General features: G+C 44.0%; 1 long non-coding RNA gene across 2 annotated transcripts in view; it reads left to right on the top strand.

Annotated features, from left to right (window-relative positions):
* The first annotated feature begins 644 nt into the window (after window positions 1–644).
* LOC112660238 (uncharacterized) overlaps window positions 645–11,615 on the top strand; it is a 29,806-nt gene continuing 18,835 nt past the window's right edge. The window contains exon 1 of one of the 2 annotated variants that reach the window (XR_007404812.1): window positions 645–845. This is a non-coding gene — a long non-coding RNA (uncharacterized LOC112660238). Of the gene's footprint in view, window positions 846–4,178; window positions 4,237–11,615 lie in introns of those variants that run through there. The other variant, XR_007404813.1, reaches the window with a different exon arrangement.

Here is an 11,615-nt window from a genome sequence, read left to right as displayed (position 1 = left end):
GTGTCCTCTGTGTTTTGTTAATTCTGCTGGGTACATATTCTAACTCTTTCAAGCCCTGGCTTGCTCATTTAAGCAACTGGGATCCAGGTGCAGACCAGAATCGGTGTCCCCCAGAAACCCCCTAAACGCAGGGTTGCAGTCCTCCGGCCGCCTGCAAACCCAATCCCTCACTCCATGGACAAAGGAGACAGCCTCCCCTATAAAGTTACCCCCTGGGATTGCAGGAGCTCTCCCGTGTGCTCACCTAAGCTTTGTTTATATCCCTTTGAACAAAGACCCAGAAAACCACCAGGGCAGGAAGGTGTGCCCAGAGCTGAGTGTGTCTTGGGGAGCCCTGCGCCGAGTGTAATGTAACTCTCTCCCATCACCTCCACCACCCTGCACACCCCCCCCCCCAACTTTTAAAAACCCAACAGATTACAAGTGTTGTTAAAGGTTACTGAACTAGAAAAACAAACCATATGCCGTGGCTGGTGCATTCCTAATTACAGACGAGACTGTGTTTAGAACAATTGTTTTCGTACCTCAACACTTCTCTGCGCCCCCACCAGGAAGTGGGCTGTTTCTCCTTGGCCACTCAGAAGCGAGGATTACTGACAATCCAGCAAGTGCTCTCAGCTTTCTTTTCCATCCCAAACTAATATGAAACCATTTCTCAAGTATCAGCTTTTCCAACAAAAGTCTTTAGCGACTGCCATTGCACCATAAAAGCCAACTCCCCAGACCTGACCCCGAGGTATGTGCTCTCTCCCGATCAGATTCCAGCGGAGAATTCCAGTCTGTTGCTGGTTTCAAGGGGAGGATGGAACATGGAAGCTGGGGCTGTTCCTGTCGAGCAGGAGCCTGTAAGTTAACACCACCCATCCTTCTCCTTGTCCTTTTCTGTTGTGTTTTCAGGGGTAAGCGGCTTAGTGGGTTCGGCCCACTGGGTCTGCAGCCCTTGACCCGAGGTGAAAAGGAGCCGGTTGGAGAGAGCAAGCTGGATGGACATGATGGGTGGCATGGTCCTTGGTGGTGGTGGTGGTGGGGAGTGAAAGGGGGTTTCATTCTGTCTCCGCTCCCATACGCCTGGATCAGCAGAGGAAGCACAGGGCTCCTCATGCTGTCTGTGTCACCCGGCCCATTTTCCCCTGTGCATCCACCTCCAGGATGACACCCTCTCTGGGACGGTCCCCCCACCCCCACCCCAGGCCTCATTGTCAAAGGGAAAAGAAATGAGAGAAATGAAGGACTCCCCCCGCCCCCCCAAATACTCTCATTAACACCAAGGGAGACATGGAAAATAGGAAAGCACCTGGCCTTGTACTCGCTAGATGTTTGCTGTGGAAACAATCTGTTCGTTTTTAACAAGAAATGACATCATCAAGTGTTCGCTGCCATCACAACGGCTCCTTGATCTCAGGAGTCGTACTTTCTGGGCTCTGCGAACGACTCCAGGATCGCGGGAGGCGACTTTCTAGACCAGAGAAGATCGGGCTGCAGGAGAGGAAGGTGGCCCGCAGGCCAGGGTTGTGACGATGGCGTCAGGGCCCCCTTGTCACTGTGCCAAGCCTGCGTCTTTTCTGAACACCCCGTTCTTGCCAAAGGGCCGAGGAGCTATAAAATGCTTTAAAAACATTGTATTTTAACAATGCCACGCAGCAAAAAAACGGTTTGCTTTTAATGGCCATCTGTATAAAGTCTCTCTCTCTCTTTTTTTTTTTTTATTTAGGAAAATCTATTTTAAATTAAATATCATAAGCCCACGAGCCATAGCAAACAATATTTTGGGCCATATGCTCTGAATTAATATGCCAAACATTGCAACCTCCGTTTTCTTCGTAGAAAGTCACCCCACCCTGATGTGGGCCACGGTGAGCCTGGAGGCCGGGGTCGGGGGGAGGAATTTTCAATAAGACCACTGAGGATAGGATGGTGGCTAGGAACCAAAACCAGGCTGCCCCCAGAGTGATCCCTCTTCTGAGTTATCTCAACTCACATCCACTCCCCCCTACCCCCCCCCCTTTTTACGATTTAATCATGAGAGACACAGAGAGAGAGGCAGAGACACAGGCAGAGGGAGAAGCAGGCTCCCTGCGGGGAGCTCAATGTGGGATTCGATCCCAGGACCCCGGGATCATGACCTGAGCCGAAGGCAGATGCTCAACCGCTGAGCCATCCAGGTGCCCCCACTTCCCTTTTAAGAAAGACGTTCCCTCTGAGGCCTGTTCCTCCCTCGCCTTCATCCCAGCAGTGCCAGCAAGGCAGCCACACTGTAGCTGACTTTGGCAAGTTGCGGGCATTCCTTTCATCGGTCGCTTGCCCTCTGCTGGGGTGATAATGGTTCGAAAGCAAGTCCTTTCCTCAGGTGCTGGGCAGAAATGGAAACTGGGTGTCCATATCCCTGTGTGGGCCACTCTGCCCATTGCCCCCTGCTGATGTCCTTCTGTTCAGGCTTCCAGTTCCTTCTGCATCTCCCCTACTAATGGAAGGCAAAGAGCAGCCTGGCTACCCTGGGGAAGCTGGGCCCCATGGTGCCCAAGAATTTAGTGAGTTGTTGACACTTGACGGAAGTGGGGGGTTAAGAGGATTCACTTAAGAGTGGTCCAGCTGCCTTTTGTCTTTGCAAACTTTGGGGGACTGGTTGCATGGGAGTTTTAGGTGCTCTAACCTCTGGGTAAGAATATCGGATTCTTTACTACGAGATCCCAGGGCTTGATGGCACTTGGCTGGCACTTCTTCTATAGGGGCGGTGGCACCAGGAGTTGCTTCAGGCTGTGGATAGCCTTCTGCATGGGGACTTAGAAATCATCCAGCCTTGAGATCTGATTGTTCTTGCTTCTTGTGTTTTCTCTCTGCTAATTTCTTCTTTCTTCTGTTCCATTTTCACCCAATCTACCATGTGTCTTCTTTCTTTCTTTCTTTTTTTCTTTCTTTCTTTCTTTCTTTCTTTCTTTCTTTCTTTCTTTCTTTCCTTTCTTTCTTTCTTTCTTTCTTTCTTTCTTTCTTTCTTTCTTTCTTTCTTTCTTTCTTTCTTTCTTTCTTTCTTTCTTTCTTTCTTTCTTTCTTCTTCTTTCTTTCTTTCTCTCTTCTTTCTTTCTTTCTTTCTTTCTTTCTTTCTTTCTTTCTTTCTTTCTTTCTTTCTTTCTTTCTTTCTTTCTTTCTTTCTTTCTTTCTTCTTTTTTCCCCCTGGTTTCTTTCTCCCTACTTTTTTTGCGTTTCTATGAAACCTACTATAATTGTTCTTAATATCTAGGATTAATTTATTGTTATTTTTTAAAGATTTTATTTATTTATCCATGACAGACACAGAGAGAAAGAGAGGGAGAGAGGCAGAGACACAGGCAGAGGGAGAAGCAGGCTCCATGCAGGGAGCCTGACTTGGGACTCGATCCTGGGTCTCTAGGATCACACCCTGGGCTGAAGATGGCGCTAAAATGCTGGGCCACCTGGGCTGCCCAATTTATTGTTATTTTGATCCCTGCTAAGTACTATCCGATTTATGAATATCATTGTCAAAACTTACAACAGAAACTTGGGTATCATCACCCCTCTTTTAAAGATAAGAAAATGGATTCTGAGGGAGTTTTCATGAAATGCCTGAGAATCCACATCTCATAGTTGTGGGTGCCAGATCCAGCCTGCATCTGTTCCAGAGTTCATATACTTTCTCCTGTGCCCTAATGGTGGCCCTAGTCCATATTTAGGTCTCTCTCTCTCTCTCTTTTTGTAAAATACCTTACCACTGTCTTTAAGCTCTATTGTCCAAGTTATAAATCTGCTATGGGGCCACACAACAAGATGAATCAAAGCAAGTGGTCAATTCCACAAAATAAAGAGTACACAGTAGATCAAAAGTCTCTCTCTATTATCCCTACTTCATGCTGAGTTTAAAAATCATTTATTCGAGGTGGCCTTGCCTGAATCACTACTTTTTCTTTGGGTCTGTGGCTACTCTCCATCACTCTCTACCTCTCATTGCACTTATTAAAGATTAGAATTAAAATTGTATTTCACATATCTCTCATCTACTAGACCGAAGTGTCCATGGAGAAAGATCATGATTGTCTCGTTCTTTCTTCCATTTGGGTATTTCTTGGTCACCACTTCAAAATACCCTCGGCTCTACCTCTTGTTCCAGCTGGGTGACTAGTTCCTGGCAGGCCTTGACAGGTTTTGAACAATTGTGATTGGGTGTTGTCCAGCCTTAAGCCTTGTGCTCTGGACATGGGGGAAAGGACTGACTGACTTTCCCAGGTAAGTTTTCCTTTGTCAGCTGTTTTCCAGTTGTTTTGGCAGGTATGTGGCATTGGTGGGGGATCAAAGGGCAGGAAGAAGGGAAAAGCAGGGGTATTTCTCCCCCTGTCTCTCTGCCTCTGATGCAGCTGTGGCAGTAGCTAGGGGGAGGAGTCTGTGGTTGTAGCTCTCATCCTGCAGTTCCTCCTTCTCTGGTCCCCGCTTCTACTAGATAGTATCTGCCACTGTTCTAACCCACGTGGACACCCTTTCCTCTCATTGAGAACATGTTCATTGTGGGTTGAACTGTGTCCCTAAAAAAATAATATGCTCAAGTCTTAACCTCTAGAGCCTTTGAATGTAATCTTGTGTGGAGACAGGGTCTTTGTAGATGCAATTAGTTAAGAGGAAGTCGTACAGGATAGGATGGGTCCTTATTCTATATGCCTTGTATCGTTGCAAGAAGAAAAGAGGACAGAGATCTGGAAAGGGATACACCATGTGAAGGTGGAGGCAGAAATTGAAGTGAGACGTCTGAAAGCCAAGGGACACCAACAGTAGCTTCTGTCATTTCTGCTTTCTGTCCAAGAACTTGAAGGATGTTCTTCAAAAGTGCATCTTTGTTCAAAGTTGTCTCATATTTTAAAATCTATTAGTTTGCTAGGGCTGCTAAAACAGAGTACTATAAACCGATGGGTGAAACAATAGAAATTTATTATCCCACAGTGCTGGAGGCAAGAGGTCTGAGATCAAGATGTCACTAGGATTGGTTCCATGCAAGTTTTTTTTTTTTTTTAAGATTTTATTTATTTATTCATGAGAGACACACAAAGAGAGGCAGAGACAGAGGTAGAGGGAGAAGCAGGCTTCCTGTGGGGAGCTTGATGGGGACTCAATCCCAGGACTCCAGTATCATGACCTGAGCCAAAGGCAGATTTTCAACCACTGAGCCACCCAGGTGCTCTCCATGCAAGTTTTTATATTGTTAGCACATGCAAAGGAACCCATAAGCAATATATAGCATAGTTTTACATTTTAAGAAACTATTATAAATGGTTCATACTCTATGTGTTCTTCTATTAGGATTTATCGATGTGAAAACCTCTAGCCCTAATTCATGAACTGTGCTAGAACAAACACTCTTGGACTAGTCCCATTGTGCTTACAAATGGGTTTCTGTAGGGTGTATGTCTGTTTTCAAATTTTCTAAATTTTGCAAAATCTAAAATAGTTATCCTACTTTATTCCTCTATCAGCAGCAGCATAGGAAAGTTCATGCTCTACCTGTCCACTAGCATTTGGTCTTGGCAGAGATTAGATTTTTGGGTCAAATTTATTATGGTTTTAATTTGGCTTGTACTTCCTTGCTAATTCTGGAGGAGACTGAACATCTTTTTACATATTTACAGATCATTTAGGTGTACTCCTCTGTTTATCACAGGTTCATATCCTTTGTTCTTTAGACTTTCTAGATAATTATCCTTATTGGTTATGTGCATTGCAAATATCATTTTGTAGGCTGTGGCTTGTCTTTTTTAAAAGTTTTTTTTGTTGTTGTTATTGTTATTTATTTGACACAGAGAGACAGAGAGAGAGAGAGAGAAAGAGCAAGCTAGAGGCATGAGCAGAGAAAGGGCAGAGGCAGAGGGAGAAACAGACTTCCTGCTGAGCAGGGAGCCCAACATGGGGGTCCATCCCAAGACCCCGGGATCATGACCTGAGCTGAAGGCAGATGCTTAACTGCTTAACTGACTGATCCACCCAGGCTCCCCTTGGCTTGTCCTATCACTTGGTTTAACATAATTTTGTTGTTGTTGCTTTACAGAAATTTTAATTCTAATGTCATCAAATTAATCATTCTTTTGCTTTATGGCTTGCACTTTGTGTAACTTGTTTAAGAAACTTCTCTTTAGCCTGAATTACTCTATCCAACCCTTAAAGACTCCAAATTTCCCACCACTTTACTTGGGAACTAGTTCCTTAACACCTTCTAGAAAAATATTTGGGCTTCCAGGGGAAGGGGACTGTCTTATGCATGACTCTCTAATACTCTCTGCCTCTTCCATTGTCTAAAACTCCTGCTTTTTCCTCAGATCTCCCCTCAGAATCTTACCTCGTATCTCCCAAAGTGTGTTTTTCAAGATTTAGATCTGCAAAATAGCTCACTATAAAAGGGATCTGTGGTCAATTAGGTTTGGGGGAAACCCTCATAACTATATAATGAAGATAGAGCATGTTAAAGGCTCTGAAAAGTCCTGCAGCAGAGAAACTGACCATAGCAAGCCCGGTGTTTCTCATTTGACCACTGACTCTTCTTTTGGGTAATATCTATTATCATATTGTAGAACTAATATTTTCTTAAATAGATACTCCTTGGATTGTTGCAAGTCTTTATTTCAGGGGTTCTAAAAAAGTTGATTTTGCTGAGTTTTGCTTCTCCTTTCTGGAGGAGCAGATTTTCAAATTTCCACCATTTTGGAAGATTTGCCTCCTAGAAATAATATTTTAAGATAGACTAATGCTGAGGTCTCCTTTTCTGCAAAACCATCTATCAAAGCTGTATTTCTCACTCTTTTCTTCTTCAAATTCCTTTGCATACAGGGTATCTCTTGAATTGTGTAGGGATTCGTGCAGCTTCCTGGTGTCCATGCATACAACAGTAATTGTGAAAAGGACTATTACAATCACCTTATATCTCTCTGAATTGCTAGAAGATAAGAAGGAAAAAATATTGGCAGGGATGTAAAGAAAAAGGAACCCTCATGCACTGTTGGTAGGAATGGAAATAGGTGCAGCCACCCTAGGAAACAGTATGGAATCTTCTCAAAAGTTAAAAATAGAAATATCATACAAATTCAGTAATTCCACTACTGGGTATTTACCCAAAGAAAATGAAAACACTATTGCAAAAGGATACATGTACTCCTATATTTTTGCAGCATTCTTTACAATAGCCAAGATATGGAAGCAGCCCTAGAGTTCATTGATACATAAATGGGTAAAGAAGATGTGTGTATATATAATGAAACATTATTCACCCATAAAAAAGAATGAGATCTTGTCATTTGTGATAACATGGGTGGTCCTCAGGGGTATTACACTAAGTAAAGTAGGTCAGACAGAGAAAGACGAATACATGTGATTTCATTTCTATGTGGAATCAAAAAAAGTAAAACAAACAAGAAAAACAACAACAAAAAAAAGTAGAAACAGACCCATAAATATAGAAAACTAACTGATAGTTTCCAGGAGGGGACTGGGAAATGGCGCAGAAGGGATGAGTGGGAGATACGGGCTTCCACTTATGGGATGAGCAAGCCACAGGGGTGAAAGATTTGGCACAGGGAATATAGTCAATGGTCTTGTAGTTGTGTTGCATGGTGACCGATGGTAGCAATATCTATAAACTTTTCAAATCGCCATGAAACTAATGTAATAGTTTATAACTATTACTTAACTTACTTAACTAATGTAAGTATGGTTGAGTCTCAACCATACTTCAATCTAACAAATCTGATAGTTGGAAAGTGGCAAAAACACAATAAGCATAGCATAAATTATTTAATGATGGTTAAAAAAGAAAAGGACTTACGTGCTTTTCCCTTTTCTAGTTATTTAGTAAAGTTTAACACTTTTTTTTTTTCCCAGAAAGCCAGAAGCCAGATTACACATTGGTTGTACTTTCCTACATGTTTGTTAATAGGTGAGTTATTGGACTTCAGGACATATTTTCCTATAGAAACAACATTCTACACGAGTTTGCCAAACTCTAATGTGCATACAAATCACCCAGGGTCGCAAGGGGGCTTGTTAAAATGCAGATTCTGGTTCAGTAGGTGTGAGGTGGGGCCTGCGGTTCTGCATTTCTGAGCAGAATGACCATGCTGATGGTCCACATATCATACTATGGGGAGCAGTGTTCTACGAGGACCTACCAGATGGAATGCTGTCTCTGTGGGAAATGCACTAGATTCTCATTTGGGGAAAATGTATTTCTGAAATATCAGATATGGGAATAATGCATGGTGAAAAGGCTCCAGAATTCCATCAGAACTACAGGTCATCCACGACACAGATTAAGGAAGCTCTTGCGGGCTGCTTTGTGAATCAACAACTAAATGATCTCCTTGTGTGCATGGTATGTACTCACTACTTTAGGACCTCAGACTATCTAGCATAGTGCTAGGAGGGGCTGGATGTAGGCTAGTTGTTTAATTTCTGGATTGGGATAACTAATGCTGGTTGGCTTATAATGTGTAGTAGGCCCTCCCCCGAGTTTAGGATAAACTCTAATCCCTTGTTAGGGCCTGCCACACCCTATACATCTGACCCCTGCATGTCCCTTTGACTTGATCCTCTACCACACAGTCCTTTGTTCGTGGCACTTCTACTTCTTGAACCTTCTTCCTGCTTCTCATTATCCTAAACTTATCACCCTTAAAAAAATTATAAGTTTATTTATTTATTTTAAAGCTTTTATTTATTTGTTTGAGAGAGAGAGAGAGAGAGAGAGAGTAAGAGAGCACAAACAGGGGCAGAGGCAGAGGGAGACGCAGCTTCCTCGTTGAGCAGGGAGCCTGATGTGGGGCTTGATTCCAGGACCCTGAGATCATAACCTGAGCCAAAGGCAGACACTTCACCTACTGAGCCACCCAGGTGCCTCCCACTCTCACCCCCAAACACAAAATTCAGAGGCTATTTGTCCTTGTTGTGTCATCTACCCCAAAAGAGAGTGTTTAGATGTTCATGCTTCTGGGTCCTGTTTGTCATTCGTGTATCAGCTCAGATGTCTTCTCTTCAGGGAAGCATTTTATGACCTCTTGCTCCACCACCGACCATCCTCTTTTATTCCTAGCATTACTACCAACTTAATGGATTATAGGTATTTATACATGTAGTGGAAGCTACAGGCTCTGACCAGATCACCTTGGCCCACTAGGGGGGCCACTCCCCAGCCGCTGCATGTTTTCACTACTAACGGCCCACAGTTGCACACTTCTCCCTAGAATTGCTCTTGGCCAACAGGAGCCACCCAGCCAGGGGATGCCTAAGAGGCTGGGATGGCACCCACTGACCCAGCAGGACAGCTTGCAACCAATGGCTGACTCCTTACTGAGTCTAAAAGCAACTCCTCAAGGTGAGTGAGCTTTTGGGTCATTCACACTTCAGAGCTCCCCTGGGATCAGGCTGAGGCTAGACTCAGCTTTGCCCTCTTCTGCCGTCCACACCTCCTAACACATCCTTTGTGAAACTCGCTTATTGAGTCTTTAATAAATCACAACAATCCTCACCTCAGACCCTGTGTCTAGAGAACTCTACTTAGTCAATGTGTTTCTTAACCTGTTCGCCATCTGTCTTCCCCACCAGAGTCTAAGGTCTAACCCTGTCCTCTCCATGGGAACAGAGACAACGTTTCATCCACAACAAATTTCACAGCACAATGCCTGTTACCTAGTAGATGCTCAATAAAGATGTGTCGAATAAATGGGTTTGTATAGTCCTCCTCTGAGTAGTGGCAGCTCGACATCAACATTAGAATTATAACCCACCCCTCAGCCTGAGCCCCCAAAAGCATAGACTCGTCTGCGTTATGAACAAGTGTGTACCCCTTGATGTGAAGGGCACGGCAAGTGTGCTCTTCTTATTTTTATCCTTATGAAATGCCAAACCATAAAAAGCTGGGGGTGGGGTGGGGATGTCAAATCCACCCCACAATACGCCTCCTTCAAGTATCTGATTACACAAAGTCCTCAAAGAATATGATTAATGTAACTAAGCCATATTCACACTCTGACATTCTTCCCAGCCAAACACATATTTTAGCCTCACCCAGTCCCTTTCAACAAATAAGCTGTTTTGAAAATGATTTCCAGGGCGATGTCTGTTGCCATAGGAATGACATTAAATGAAAAGGATAGAAAATATAGAGGGTGATAAACTGCATGCTTGGATGACACACTTGACTTGGAAGCCTGTGTTCAAATGAGGCATACATGCCAAGATTTTTATGAAAGACAAAATTAAAATGTATCGCTATCAAGCTGTAACTGACAAGGTATTGTGTGGCGGGCTGTTAACATACTGCTCCATATATTTATTGTTTGTCATTTTACTGGCCCTGACAAAGGTCTCTCAGTGCTGTAAATCACACCATTAAATCTGCCACGAGCAACAGAGGCTGCTGGAAAGAAGAGAAAGAAAGCGTGGTGTTGAATCTCAGTTTCTGATACATGCTGGGCGAGCTAGCGTGTCCTCCAAGGAGACTTCCCCTTTGGGCTGACACTTTTATAAGTGTCAGATTATTGGCTTTTGACCCCTGGAAAAGAGAAGGAAAAAAAAGTAACAAAAGCTTCTCCCACCCTGGTTCTGATTGCTCTTAATGTTGCTGTTCAGAAAGATGTCTAGAAATTGCACCCCACTTTGGCCCCATTTTATGCTGTTTTTGGGTGCAGGACCCCAGAGGCTCTGGGGTGCCCTGTGGATGGGGCCCTGCCTGAGCTGGCTTTTATTGTTCCCTTGGAGGTGTGCTTGGGTTACCATGAGACTTAACCTCTAGACCAGTCGAGACTTGTCCGTTCTTGAACAAGTAGGGTGAGAGTAGGTATCGTGGTGGCCGCGTCCTGCAGCCTCAAGTGTCTGGACTACCTCTCTGTGTAGCTAGATATCAGCAGGCTTGACCCCTCAATCTCCTTCATCCCTTCTTTCCAGACGTTGGTGTCATGGAGACAGGGCCATAGCACCAGGCGGTCACAGTGCTATGGAGACTGGGAAGAGGAATATGGAAATATAAATTCAGATCTGAGTTGGGACCCTGGCTTCCCTCCGATGAGATGTGTGATTCTGGAAAGCGTTTAAACATCTGTGGACCATAGTTTTGTCATGTGTTGTGGAAAAGGAGGTATTGTTGGGTCTCAATTACTTCTGGGTTGCCTTCCAGGTTCAATCTTATTTTATTTACTTAATTATTTTTAAAGATTTGTTTATTTTAGAGAGAGAGAGAGAGAGAGAGTGTGTGTGTACATGAGGGAGTAAGGGGCAGAAGGAGAGAGAACCTCAAGCAGATGCTGAGCTGAGCGCAGCAGGGTCCATCTCACGGCTGGATCTCATGACCCTGAGATTAAGACCTGAGCCGAAACAAGAGTCCCACCGCTTAACAGACTGCCCTTTATCCAGCCAGGCTCCAGTTTTAAATAAAATTAAGGGACTGGCTGGGCCATTTTACCATCTTTGGAAAGGACTCTCCTCTATTATTCAGAACACGTCTCCATCAGAGGGGAGGCTGCATGAAGAACCATCAGGCAGTGTGCTATTCTCTCAGTAGGAAAGAAGAAAAAAAGAAAAGAAAAAACCCACCACTTTCAGAGTCTAAGCTTGGGAGTGGGGAGACAAGAATCCAAGCA

Source organism: Canis lupus, chromosome 2, assembly GCF_003254725.2.
Source record: "Canis lupus dingo isolate Sandy chromosome 2, ASM325472v2, whole genome shotgun sequence".
Taxonomy (NCBI): Eukaryota; Metazoa; Chordata; class Mammalia; order Carnivora; family Canidae; genus Canis; species Canis lupus.
This window is presented reverse-complemented; position numbering and strand designations above follow the sequence as displayed.